The sequence below is a fragment of the Thunnus maccoyii genome, chromosome 13 (assembly GCF_910596095.1).
Source record: "Thunnus maccoyii chromosome 13, fThuMac1.1, whole genome shotgun sequence".
Classification (NCBI taxonomy): domain Eukaryota; kingdom Metazoa; phylum Chordata; class Actinopteri; order Scombriformes; family Scombridae; genus Thunnus; species Thunnus maccoyii.
In genome coordinates this window covers 21,221,982-21,235,775 of record NC_056545.1, presented here as the reverse complement: position 1 = coordinate 21,235,775, position 13,794 = coordinate 21,221,982, and the positions used below count along the sequence as shown (strand labels likewise).

The following is a 13,794-nucleotide window of genomic DNA, read 5'->3' as shown; positions in this document are numbered from 1 at the left end:
ACCTCCTACAGTAGCTGAGCTGAGTATGTACAGGACTTGATTGTTGTCAGTCAGTTGTGGACTCACCAAATAATGAGGTAATGTGAGAATGTGGTACAACTTAACCAGGCCTGTATTATTGTCATTTAATTAAAAACAGGTTTAGTGAGGTTTCATTATTGCTTTGGTAAATCTGAATTTGATCAGAAAACATAACATGTGATGAGCACATGTTGCTGTAAATCACTATCAGTGCATTTATACTGCATGCTGGGAGCAAACCTGAACATTTAAGTTGCAGTTTCTTTTTTATTTTTTATGGCTAAATGCATGAATAAGCACATTTGTGTCATGTGAATGCACAGCATATGTCAGTGCGTGTGATTCTGTCAGCGTTATGTCTTCCTTCATCTGTCATTTCCAGCTCTTCCCCTGTGCTGTGATCTCACTCGTGCTCTCGCCGAGTCCTGAGATGCCCTCTGATCGCTGGATGAGAGGCTGGACTCATGTTTGAATCCAGCTCAGTCTCTTTAGTCTCTCTCTGCCTGCTGCTTGTAGCTGCTGTTGCTCCAGTGGCAGAAGCAGGTGTGTCTGCCTCCTGTGCCCCCCCACACCCCCCCCCTTCCTGTTGCCTTATCACTGCAGTACGGCAGCTCTGTCTGGGAGGCAGCCATTCCATTGTTCTCGCGCCCCCTTCACCTATCGGTGCTCCTGTGGGTGCTGGCGCCACTCTGCCCGCCCCACCCTGTGGAAGGGACTGGCTCCAAATTGCTGTGATACTTGGCACCTAGGTGCCCTGAGCAGGTTACGCTTACAGCTTTCTGTCTCTTCTCTCCCTGGACAGAGCTTACTACACTCTCTGCTGCAGACCGCCGCCATCTTGTTACTGCTTGTGCTGCCGGTCTGCCCGCCTCTGCTGCACTCACACCAAATTGTCTAACCCAGCCTTAAGTGTTTGCCAGCGTCTCTCTCCTGCCACTGTAGTTTTGTTCCATGCCAATCCTGCGTTTGCGTAGCTGTATCACAGCACTGCACCTAAGCTAATAGACGCATTGTATCGCCGCACAGAGGCAGACACACCCTGAAGTTTTAGGTGTTCATTATACCTGACGGGAGGCTGCAGACACTGTCAACAAGATTTCACAGTAAATGTATGCTTATTTGTACAAAAAGGAAAGAATGTCATTGAAAAGATATTTACAATTCAGATTCAGATGGGGTGAGCTCAACCAGGCTGAGTTACCAAAATTTTACCGCAGTTGTCACCAATATAACATACTCTAATCTTAACTAAAATAACTTACGATAACCACCACAGTTGAACATGCCACTCACCAATCACAATTTTGCCAAACTGATGTGACTGTAAACTCACAGCTATCTAATTTTCAAATTGTGTTTCTCTTTTTTGCAGGGTATGATAAAAAAAAAAAAAAAGATTTTCAAAAGAAAATATGAACCACAATCTGTCCCTGTGGTGTGTATGTTCATGGAGCCCAATGTGTGCTGAGCACATGAACATATACATAGTATGTTTGGGTGTGTGTGTATGTGTGTGTGTGTGTGTGTGTGTGTGTTTTATAGAGAGAGAGAAAAAGAGAGAGAGAGGGAGTGCGGGAAAGAGAAATTGAGCAGTGGTAAGAAAGCCCTCTTAATTCTGTTTGGCAGAAACTGTGCAGTTTGACCATATGTGCTTCACTCTGAGTGTTCATCATAAAATGACTGCTTCGCACATGCTCACATTCACTCCAAACACATCTGAATCAGATTGAACAGATAAATCAAACAGTGCCATAAATTATTATATTATCATAATATTATACTGTACTTCTCACTTTCAAGCATTTTTGTAGTACTACAAAGGCACTACAGTGTAAATTTTCTCAACAGATTCAGAAAGTGAAGGTACAAATTCAGAAAGCATACGTATTTCAGCTTATAGAAAAGGTTATTGTTGTATTTAACAGTGCTTTAGGTGAACAACAAGTGAATGTGAGTAGGTGGAGGCCAGAGCAATACAGCAGTCAGTTCAGATTTTCTGTCGAACTCTGCCAAGAAGACACCATACTAATGAAATCATAAAGCGTATGAGGAACACAAACTGTCCCTGGAGAATAAATCCATACATCTCAGGCTGCCAGTTTTTTTTTTTTTTTACTCATGTCTCTGGACATACATGTACTAGCACTAGCTCTGGTGATACTGTACATACACAGCTAATGGCTGCTTTGCTTCAGGGTTAAAATGTTGTCAGCTTTCAACTGACGTTCCCCTTTTCAGGTCAGTGGAGACGGCCCTCTGTCCCACCAGCTGTGAGTCAATCAGAGCACCGTTCAATCACAGCTACTAGAAGTATGCAAATCATATATAGTGACTTTGTGTACTGTACAGCATGTGATGTGGTTCATTCTGGATCAGTATTAACTACATGCTTATGTAAGTACAGTCCATTTATCATTCACCATTTACAAGCTATCAAATAAAATGTAATACACTGATGTCATTTATACTCTTTCTATGAAATAGGCGCGTTTTCTTTCATTTTAGTATTTCAAGTCTTTCTCATTATTGACAGATGATATGCAGTTATATTTTACTGACTACTGAAATAATGTTGGAAATTTTTTTGTTTTTGTTTTGCTTAATCATTGCAGTACATGCAATGAGCACAATCATTGCAGTACATGCAATGATTAAGCAAATAAGACAATTGCTGTTTGACAAAAAGAAGAGTTAAGCAGTCAAATATAGCAGCTCAACAAATGCTACAATTTAAGGCTAAAACTTTCACAGTCAACAAAAAAAATAACATTATAAGCTTCACAAATGTATTGTGTATTTTCTCAGACCTTAGTTTTTGATTGCTTTATACTGTATTGTAATGTGTTCCTGTTTTTGTCAACTCCCTGTTGTTCAGGATTTGTCATAATGGGCAGAGATACATCAGATCTATTTACAAGTGCCATCATTTTCACATCACTTAGAAGTATCTCAACAACTACTTGGTTAATTGCCATGACATTTTCTACAGACATTCAAAGTACCCAGAGGATGAATGCACCACCATGAGGTTGCCATTTGTGCTTTTAAGTGAAATGTCTCTGCAACTATTGGATGGATTGCTGTGACATTTGGTACAGATATTCATGTCCCCCTCAGGATGAATTGTAATAACTTTTGTGATCCCTTAACTTTCTATACAGTGCCATCATCTTGTCAAATTTTAAATGTGTTCAATACTTTGGTTTTTGACTACATTAATGCAAAACTAATGACATTCCCATTAGCCTCAGCTGTACTTTGTGTTTAGTGCTAATCAGCAAATGTTATCATGCTAACATGCTAAATTTAAATGTTAAACATGGTAAGCGTTGTACCTCCTAAACAGTAGCATTTAGTATTGTCATTGCGAATATATCAGTGTGCAGATGTTAGCATTTTCTCAAAGCACAGCTGTGTCTAAGTACAGCTTTACGTTAGCCTGGCTGTAGACTCTTAAAGCTGTGTCCCAAATCCATACTACACACTAGTTCTAAGCAGGTTTTGAGTATGTAGTGTTTTCACACTGGAAACTTAAAAAAGTTAGTATAAATACTAAAATACTTGATTTTTGAGGAGGAGCTACTCACAAATGTCATAGTAGATGGTGGTGAAAAAGCTCCAGGAACACCTCAGAAAACAAAATATAACTAATGAACTTTTGAAAACATTTTGCTGTCTTTTTGTTAGGTTTAACTGCCGATGGTATTGCATTTGCACAGCACAAGTATTGCATCATGTTCTGTTAGTTTAAAACAGTGTAGTACTGTATGTTGATTTCTTGTATGCTAACTGCAAAAACAGTATACTATGAACATTAGTATATAGTATATACTGTATACAATTAGTATTATATAATAGTAATTCGTATGCGATATGTTTTGTTCTTTCTGTTCAGATAAAACCAGTCATAACAGCCATCTATTAACTAACAGTCAATCATCTTCAACGCTCAAATCATGCAATAAAATATCAATTGGATCCATTCATCTCATGGTCTTTGTGTCTGACCGCACAAACGTAATATTTAACCTCACTTGGAAATCAGTGTAATCCTGCCAGCAGTCCAGCCCCATAGCCAGAACAAACTGAACGAGGGGCATTCAGTTTTCACAGGGGGGCCAAATTTTAAACATGGTAAGAAACGTATTCTTTCACAGGGTAAAATGCCAATACCACTATATGACAAGAGAACCCCTCATATTAAGATCATGCTTAACAACCCGTACTAAACGCATTACAAACTTGTTAATTACATACTCTTAAAGGAAAAGGGTTCACTCAATGTCTGCATCAGAGCACATCACAGCATAACACCAACATTTTTGATACAAACTTAATGAACAAAAACAAGAATGTTGCCGAAGCAAAAGCTGATTGATTTCACCAAAATGCCACAACATAATACAACAAGCCTGCGTTTAAATGGGTTTGTAATCTGTCTTGAGCAGCATGAGCGTTGTTGGTCTCAGTAGAGAACCTTGACTCTTCTCGGAGAAAAAAGAAAAACTACCAGTCTAGCTTACTGCCTTCTTCATAGTTACCTATGACAATTTCAGCTCTGCAACAAAAATGAAGATGCTAGTCCAGCTTTAGCAATGCAACGAGCAAACAGCACGGAGAGAGTTATCACCAAAACAAAACAGCTAATGTTTTTAAGCGAAATGCAAATCCTCCTCACAAATAATTGCATCATCACACAAGCTGTGTTAACTTCAGAAGTATATCCTGAGTATATCCAGTTGCAGCCACCACACCAACGTGCAGTATCTAGACGACACACCCACTTTTCTACATGACACACCCACTTAGGTTTAGGATTAGGATTAGGGGTCGGGGGTGTGTGTCGTGTAACAGGATGACAACATCGGAGGGGGGGTTGTCGTGTCATGTCATGTAGTGTTTGGGTAAGTCTGCAAGAATGCAGCTAGACCCTTCTCAAATATGGTGACAATGGGCCTAGGTTCAAAATGCATGACAGCCACCACCTCATACCACACAAAACCAACAAAATTTAATGTAAACCTGCACATCATGACAGCGTGTACACAGCCGAACAACCATTAGCGACATGTTCATAGTGACCGCTGAGTTGGTAAATTTAATTGACCGTTAATTCTGCATAATGACCATTTTCCCAAATAAACCTTAATTTATGCAAAACAGCGGCAGCAGTGGCCAGAATAAAATCAGTTGGAACGGCGGCCTATTAGATTTTAAATAACTTATCCTTTGATGATTGCATTAAATTACTTGAAAACGCAGTCCTAGAGTTGAAAGTCTTGCATTTTCTGCACGAAATTAAGTTCTGGTGAAGGTCTTCCTTTGCTTATCAACTTTTCATTAAAAGTTCATCTTGAAAACGGCGTGGATAGTAAATTTGCAACAATGTCCTCCTCACTAGTGGTAATGTTACTCGTGGCTTGTTTATCTGTTTATCCCCAGCAGTGAGCTTAACCCTTAACCTCGTGGGTCACCCTTAATCTCACGGTTATGTGCGGGATTTAACGGTTGACGGTAGGCTGCTAAATCACAATTAAATTATGCACCAAAACTGGTTTTATCTGGTTTTTAATCTCAAACGTAAGCACAAACGCAAAACACATTTTTTTCTTCTTTTTATTTGAAAATTAATTTTGTCAGATAGAGGGTGCAACATAGCATAGAAAGGTGGGTATGGGTGGGGAGGCATGAGATGCGCCATGGGGGGCATTGCACCCCAATGCCTTGCACTAGCGACAGACCCGCAGCAGTCCACAATATTTTACAAGTATGTAGTGTGGAATTGAGACACAGAATTAGTCTTGTTTCTTTAGTGAACAGGAAACAGAACTGTTGAACTGACTGTACTTCTGCCTGATATAATTGTTACTCTCATGTGATTGTTTTTATTAGTCTTGACTGTTTGTGTTAATACAAAGTAACATTATTAATACGATAATAAAATTAATCAAGTAAAGAAGAGATTTTGTATTGAAGCCAATCAGGTAAAACATTAAGAAATAAACTATAAGAACATCCTGACCTGCTATCTGACTGGTCATTGACATTTTCCAGGAGTGTGAATAAATCACATAAAGCACAGCAAGCCATCCGTTATCAAATTGATTAGTACTGTAGTTGCAACTCTTACTCTTGCTTTAACTATTAGATAGCTACATCACTGCTGTATTGTTGTCCGGGATAAGAGAATAAGACTGTAGTGAATAATCTTCCCGGCAGCAGAGATTGCATGACATGGTGCAGTTTACACATGGAATGTAGAAAGATTTCAGGCACTCGGTAATGAAGGCCAGATGTTTGAGTTATGCATAGGAAGTCAATTGTCTACAGTTGCTACTGGGTATGACAGTGATGCAGCCAGGCACCAGCGCTGGTATCTGCTGTATAATCAAATTTAAGAAAGCGCTCTCCCATATTATGGCTTGTATATAACCAATACATGTACTCGTTTTGAGAAACAGTCTTCAGAGGACATCATAAACAGAAGTGCATAAATAAAAATAGAAACAGTATATGAGTGATTAAGTGAGAGGAGTTGCTCATGAACTCCCCAGTTGCAGTTTGCATAGCAACTAATCCTGTTTATCATAAAGCATTGCCTATTAAACCTTAACAGAGAGTGGTGGACAAGGTTGTTGATCACAACAATCGGGCAATTATTTTGAGTTTTAATGCAAATTCTTGAAATGCATGATGAAATGATTCAACAGCCGTTTGTTCTTTTAATTAAAACTCTTTCAAAGCCAGCTGTACAAGCTGAGAAATGAAGGGAAAAGAATGCCGATTTCCATGAAAACATCTCATAAAGTTTTGGATTTTGCTGGACATGGTGTCTGCAGTATGCTCGAGGAAGGATGCAGATCTATACAGTGCAGCCCACCGTACATATACAGTATACTGAAACTCATCTCCTCCTACTGTAGCCCCTTTCCCTCGCTCCTGCTCCCTGCTTTTTTCTCCTCGTCTTACACACAGTTACACACACCCCCAGCCTGTCTCTGTGTCTCTCACACACGCACACACACACACACACACACACACACACACACACACACACACACACACACATACACACACCGTCTTTTGTTTGGAGTCAGACGGCATTGAAGGCAGATCCTGTGGCTCTTCTGAGGAGAATGTTAATATGCCCGCTCTGGTCTCTCTGGGGACGGAGAGAATGGACTCTGGCTGCTAATGCACTGTCACACTAACCCTGCTCTCTCTTCTCACACAGTTAGCAACAGCAGCACTGATCTCTGGTCAAACTGAAAATTATTTAACTGCACTCACATTGTACCGAATCTTAAAGAGTTGCTCTATAGTAAAATCTAATTTTCACATTACACAATCTGTGTCTGCAAACAGAGTTAATGCCAGGTGGACAAGTTTGCTGTGTGTGCTGCTTATACTTAGTTCACTTAGTTCACATTAGCGCAATTTAACATGTCATATTGAAATGTCATATGCCAATGTCATGTGTTGTGTTGTTGTGGAGACATCACCGTTGAGTTACATTTAGGGTTTAAGCCAAGTCAAACAATCTTTGTTGAGTTTATGGTTGAGGTCAGTGTCGGGTTTAAGCAGCTTACAGGAAATATTTTTGCTTACGTTTCAGTCAAAGAAAATCTTCACCTTCACTAGAAATCCTCTTGGTAAGACTTGAACTGTGGTCAGCAGAGTTGAAGGCTGATAAAACTCATCTACTAAACCAAACAGGTCTGTGTATCATTCAATTATGTCATTTAATCTGTGCTCAAGATTTCCTTGTTGTTGTTGTTTTTTGGGTGGGTCACTTAATAAACAAGAAAATTAAAATAATATATCAAGTTTTATTTCACACAAATATTGTTTCCTTCACAAACAGATTCACCAGAAGTTGATGCTGTGTATTAGAAAGACATTCAGGGTTTGTTTCATCTTGAGTCATGTAATAACAGCCTAATGATCCAACAGGTACATTTAAATAAAAATGTGGCCGATAAATATTTTTTATTCATATTTCAATCTTTAAACATTGCATTAATTTAACAAAATGATAACTAGTAAAACAGCTCTATGAAGTGTAAAACAATGATTTCATTCTTTGGAACATTTTAAACATGCATGTTTTTATCCTGAATGTACATTTACTACATACAGTATATTGTGTTTCATTTTTCTTTTGGGGCTCTGTTGCACATCTGTAACTAATGGCCAAGTGAGCACAGAATTGAATTTGTAGATAATTACATTTGGTCGAGTACAAATAAATGTCAAATATTTGACAAAACAGGCTCAACTCAAGGTCCAGTTGAGGGCTTGTTCTGGAGCTTTCGACCGTATCACACAGTCTTCATCAGCAGAAAGTGGGTCAGGGTGCGCTGTGTTGTTTCTCAGTGTCAAGGCTTTAGAAAAGCAGCAACATTTGCTATGTAGCTTGTCAAATGATCATGAATGTGAAATAATGAGTTCTTAAAGGTAGATTGTTTTGCATGTTTTCATGGATCTTGTTTAAGTTTGACCAATAGTTTTGTTATTTTGGTGAAGACAAGCAAATTTCAACACAATTACAGGCCTTCTTGTAAATGTGTTGTGTAAAATATACTGAGGAAAGACAGCATTTCAACTTTACCAATCAAACAGAAGAAAAAATGCACAAACTTGTATATCTAAGATGCAGTAGCTTGTTATCAAAACACCTGTTGACATTTCTGACCGTTGCATCATATTGTTGTCATGAACGATCTGTTTCATTATCACTTGACTCATGTTTTAATTTCTTTCTTTATATACCTATTCAGTCATGGTTGGAAAACAGAAAATCCATTGCATTAATAAACTATTATACAGTAAGTGTCGGTGAACTTTCCTGCACCACACTGCAGAGTGGAGTTTCTCTTTCACTCATTCATTGTTTTCAATTCGGTTTCCCAGCTGTGAGCAGGGAAAATGCACTGCACTGTCCTCTCCTCTCCCTACCCCGTCTCGCTCCCCGTCAACTGAAGTCCTTTCATAATGAATGGCAAGGTACGATAATAGCCTTCAGGTTGCCATAGAAATGAGACAGGGGCCCTGTATGTGATTTTTTTTTTCTTTCTTTTTTTTTTTTTTTCCTCCAAGCATAAATGACAGAGGACTCTGAGGAAAACTCCCCCCCACCTCACCCCACCTCACCCTCACAGGCAGCTCTGTACTTTGCTTCCATCTCTTCCTCCTCTCACATATTTCCTTTAATCAGCATTTCTTCTTTCTTCTAGGCCTATCTCATCTGACTTGATGAATTTATACAGGAATTATGTGAGTTGAAAGCGATTAAGCTGCCATGAATGTAACAGAAACCAGAAGTGTTTGATCAGTCCTCCACTATGCAGCGTTTGTTCACATGTCACTTGCACTACGAACAGTCCGGTCAGTTTTTATACCTGGAGCTGTGAGGTCCACAGTCCACGCACGCTTAGATCACAAACACCAGGACAACTTCACAAAAGCAGTCTGATGCTGAACGATCCAAGACTGGAGGGAGCAGATGGAGCTTTTTCACCACACGAGGCATCCGCCCAACTCAGGTCTCCTCCCTGCATTGAGCATCTCAGTGCAGCTGCTAGTGTGGCCGTTGAAACTGAGCTCTTGTGATCTCAGTTCACAGCCAGCAGCTGCTCTCAAGCTAAACAAAGTATTGATCCAGTCTGTCATTTTCACACTCTCGTGTCTGGAGGTTGGTGAAGATGTTCGATGTGTTTATGTCATGTTTGTGGTGTCAAGGAGTGGCTCGGTGATAAAGTGAGTGTGTGTAATGGATGAGATGAACCAGAGGCAGCAGGAAAGATGTGTAAAGAACAGCTTCATGAATCATCAAAGGGCAGCTAAGATTATCGAGAGGTGACAGCTTTAACAACTGTTGATTTTAACATAACAAGCAAATAGAATGAATATCTATGAATACAAATGTGACAACCCGGTCTCACATCAAAATGTGTAATAGCTACATTGGTCCACAGTGCAAAACGTCTTAGTTTCACAATAATTGCTCTAAAATTGTGAGATGACTATTGGCCTTCCATGTCACATGACTGTCAAATTTCTGTCTGCTAAAAAAAAACAAAAAGACCGACCTTTTATTCTCAAATGTGTTTTGTAGCAAGAATTTGCATTTTACTTTCATTCATTCATTTTTATTTTCATAATCTTCATTCAGTGAATGTATAAAATGTTTACTTTGTTAGTTATTACGAAAAATTTTTGCAGGTTTTCATTGTTGCTATGGTGGTTATTATGGTTGCTGCTATCACTGAAACCATGTATTTGTATGTTGTTTGAATTATTGTCTTTGCATTGTTTAGTTATCTGAGCTGTTATTTGTGTTATTTTATGTAACTGTTTGATGATGTTCTTTCAATAAAAAACATAGATTTTAGATCGTCACAGGGATGAGTTGAATTTGAAATCCAAAATTTGAAGCTTTGTGATTGGCTGACTGGAGGACCCACTATCCAGAAGTATTTTCCTCACTGTCACCATGTTAAGGTTTTCTTTTAATGATATCTTAACATTTCTCAACACAAAAACAAGTATGTCCTTGATAACTCAATACTACGATTAGATAATGTATTAGATAGATGGAAAATGAATCAACAAATATAATAAAAGAAAGGAATTTGAAGACTTGACCTTGTTCTTTAGGGTTGATTAAGTATATTTAGATACCTTCATCCCATTGACAATATATCGATAGATAGATAGATAGATAGATAGATAGATAGATAGATAGATAGATATGTATGTGTTGACTTCAAATCTTGAGGATTTCTCTGTTGTACAACATTAAATTTCATGACCTAATCAACAATTAAAATTTAAAAATGTTTTCGTCTTGAACATTGTGAGCTTTCGTTAGATTTTCCAACACCAAATTGTGGACTCCAGTTGTGTTTATCAATTTTCAGTGTTCACTGAAAACTTTCTTTGTTGTAAGTAAGTTCTGTTTTATTCCTTATGACTTGGGAAATGTTCTGTATTTGCAGTTTCTTTCTTTATGCTACATGTGTGAATGTGTTTCTTAATTTAAAGTCATAGTGCATTGATGTCTCTTGGTAACCTCACTCTTTAGAGTATGAGTAGAAGAACAGTCAGTACTGTTGTGGAGAACTGACCAATACATCATTTACTAATATTGTAATGTCACTTTTGAAGTATTTTCTATTCTTAACCTTGCAGATTATTAATTTTGTCTCTTAATCACGCAGACAACTGGTAAGAGTAAAAAGAAAATCTGGTAAAGTGTACTGACCAAGTGTAAACCTTGCTGTGCATTAATATAAAAACATCATGAGAAGAGTTGCAATTTGAGATTTGGTATTTTTTTTATTGTTTCTTGATCCACCACCACACGAGCCTGACAAACACAGAAGTTATCATGTAATCAACAATCACATTTAAATCATTTTAACGTTAATTGTTAATTCATCATCATGTTTTTTTTATTAGTAAAGTGCCAATGCCATGTTTTGATTCTACAGGTTTTTTCATAAAGAAAATGTCATATTAATTAATCTCTGGCCACAGTGTCTGTTCCACAGCAGCCGCAGAAACTTGTCTCCCAGGTAAATCCTCCACATCGTGACATTTATTGTTGACAAGAAAAAGACAGTCATATGTGGTAAAATATTTGCTAATGTGGTAAACCCACTGGATCCTCATAGTAAACACGTGGTCAAAATGTCTCAACACTTTTTCTTTCTCCTGCCCTATAGCCTTCCCAAAGGTAGCTTTAATGTTAAGGTAACCCCCTCCTTCATTTAATTTTCATTTGGTAATTTGGTTGTTAAATAGCAATCCAATTATCTGATGTGTTGTACGAAATATGCAAACACATTTTCATTCCTGAGCAAACAAAATAAGGAAAGTAATTCATTCAGCTAGCAAGGTGCTGAAAAGTGTCCAAGGTGAAACATCCCTGTTTGTAACCACAAATTAATTTTCCACAGATTGAGCAAATGTCAGTTTCATTTGTAGCTGGTGGTGTCTTCGAGCCGTTTATATTTTCTAGCCTCAGCTATGAAGTTCATTTCTGACTTTGACAGGACTATTTCCTTATTAACTCCTAACTCTTAACCTGAAACCCCAAAATAATAAGAATTGACTCAAATGTCAATCACCAAATCAAACCCCCTTTTTTCATAATATTTATGGTTGGTATTTTTCCCACCTATATATCCATTCAATGTATTCACATTCTGTAGTCACATCCCTACATAGTCATTTTTATTGTTAGTGGCAGAGTCTGCCATTCCTGCACTGGATTTAAATTACCTTCACACATGAGGAATTCACAGGAAAACGATGTGTGCATGTAATTTTATCTAACTGATTAACAGCCTCACTGTTTACTGTTCGCTCTATTTCCACTGTGTCAGAGTTGCATTAAGTTTCTGCTTCCTACTGCTGCTGCTTCATGTTAAAGGCATTCAAATGGTGAAACACAGGATGACTGTTAAGAAGCCACAGGAAATGCAATGTTTTTGTCACTGTGGTTAGTGATTGTTCAACAGAAATGACAACAATCATTTCTGACATGTTTAAATGTTACAGGGAGTAATGGAGGGAGCAGCCACAGTGAGCTGTTAGATGAAGAGTGGCAGGCGACAGGCTGTACACCTTCAACTTACCAGCAAGATAACCAACTTTACTGTTGTGTGGAAAACTACTCGTGCAATGCGCAGCATGAAATCAGATTGCAGTTGCTCATGGCATGATGGAAACAGACCAATTACTGACTGACTTGTTTATTAAAACAATGTGAATTTGTTTTGCTGCACTCTACACAAATACACCAGTTGCTCTTCTGCTGTTAGCTGCACCCTGAATTCTGGGACTGTAGTAGTAAAAGACACTTGCTGTTACTACGGTAACCACCCATCGCCAAATCAACCAGATCTGAAATCCTAAAGCCAACTGAAATCACATTTAATAATCTCTTTTTGCACTCAAACATAATGTCAACAATACATAACAAACATGTGTTTGAATGTACTGATAATAGTTGTTATGATTAAAATATCAGAAATGCTCCTTTTTGTTGGCTGGATCGTGTTGGTGTCTGTGTTTGATTGACAGCAAGCTGTCAGAAAGTCGGTGTTACACTGAAGGGAATGAGAGGTAAAATACAGTGTGTTGTAAACAGTGATTTTGAAGAGCAATAACCACACCAGCATCTAACTGGACCGAAGTGACACTCGCAGGTATGTTTACATCCCGTTTAATATGCTGCAGCTGAACAGCTAATTAGCTATCCAGCCTGCTAACTGACATTAGCAGAGCACTTTTTGAATTTGAGTTTGATGGCTCGCTCAACAAGTTAAGGTGCAGGACAAGACGTGTTTTCATGTTTTCAAGTTATATAAGACAGAGAATCTGTGGCTCTTGTGTTGTGTGGCAGGATGCTATCAGGCTCAGTGTGACCGTCTGCTCTGCCTCTGATAGAGTGCTGATATTTCTGCTTTATGCAAGATTTGATTGGCTATATTGAACCGTTTACAGTACATGTGTGTAGATGGAGAACTACAGTAACAGAAAATTAAACCACAAAATATAAAATATAAATCTCCCAGTAGCAGTATGTAGCAATGTAATTTAATTTCAGTGGTGCAGTTGTCTTAAATTCATGTTTAATACGTTTTTGGTATCTGTTTACATTTGTAATCCATCTAAAAGACTATCACTAAATTTGAATCATTATGTCTAACTAGTCTCATCCACTCAGTGGAATGTTCAATCTGTGAGCAGATTAGTGTTAAT

The 13,794-nt window shown here is 38.2% G+C and overlaps 1 long non-coding RNA gene across 3 annotated transcripts in view; it reads left to right on the top strand.

The window, feature by feature from the left end:
- LOC121909624 overlaps positions 1-9,987 on the top strand; it is a 71,511-nt gene extending 61,524 nt beyond the window's left edge. For 2 of the 3 annotated variants that reach the window (XR_006099487.1, XR_006099489.1), the window contains exon 5: positions 7,637-9,987. This is a non-coding gene — a long non-coding RNA (uncharacterized LOC121909624). The remainder of the gene's footprint in view (positions 1-7,636) is intronic. The other variant, XR_006099488.1, reaches the window with a different exon arrangement.
- The last annotated feature ends 3,807 nt before the right edge of the window (positions 9,988-13,794 follow it).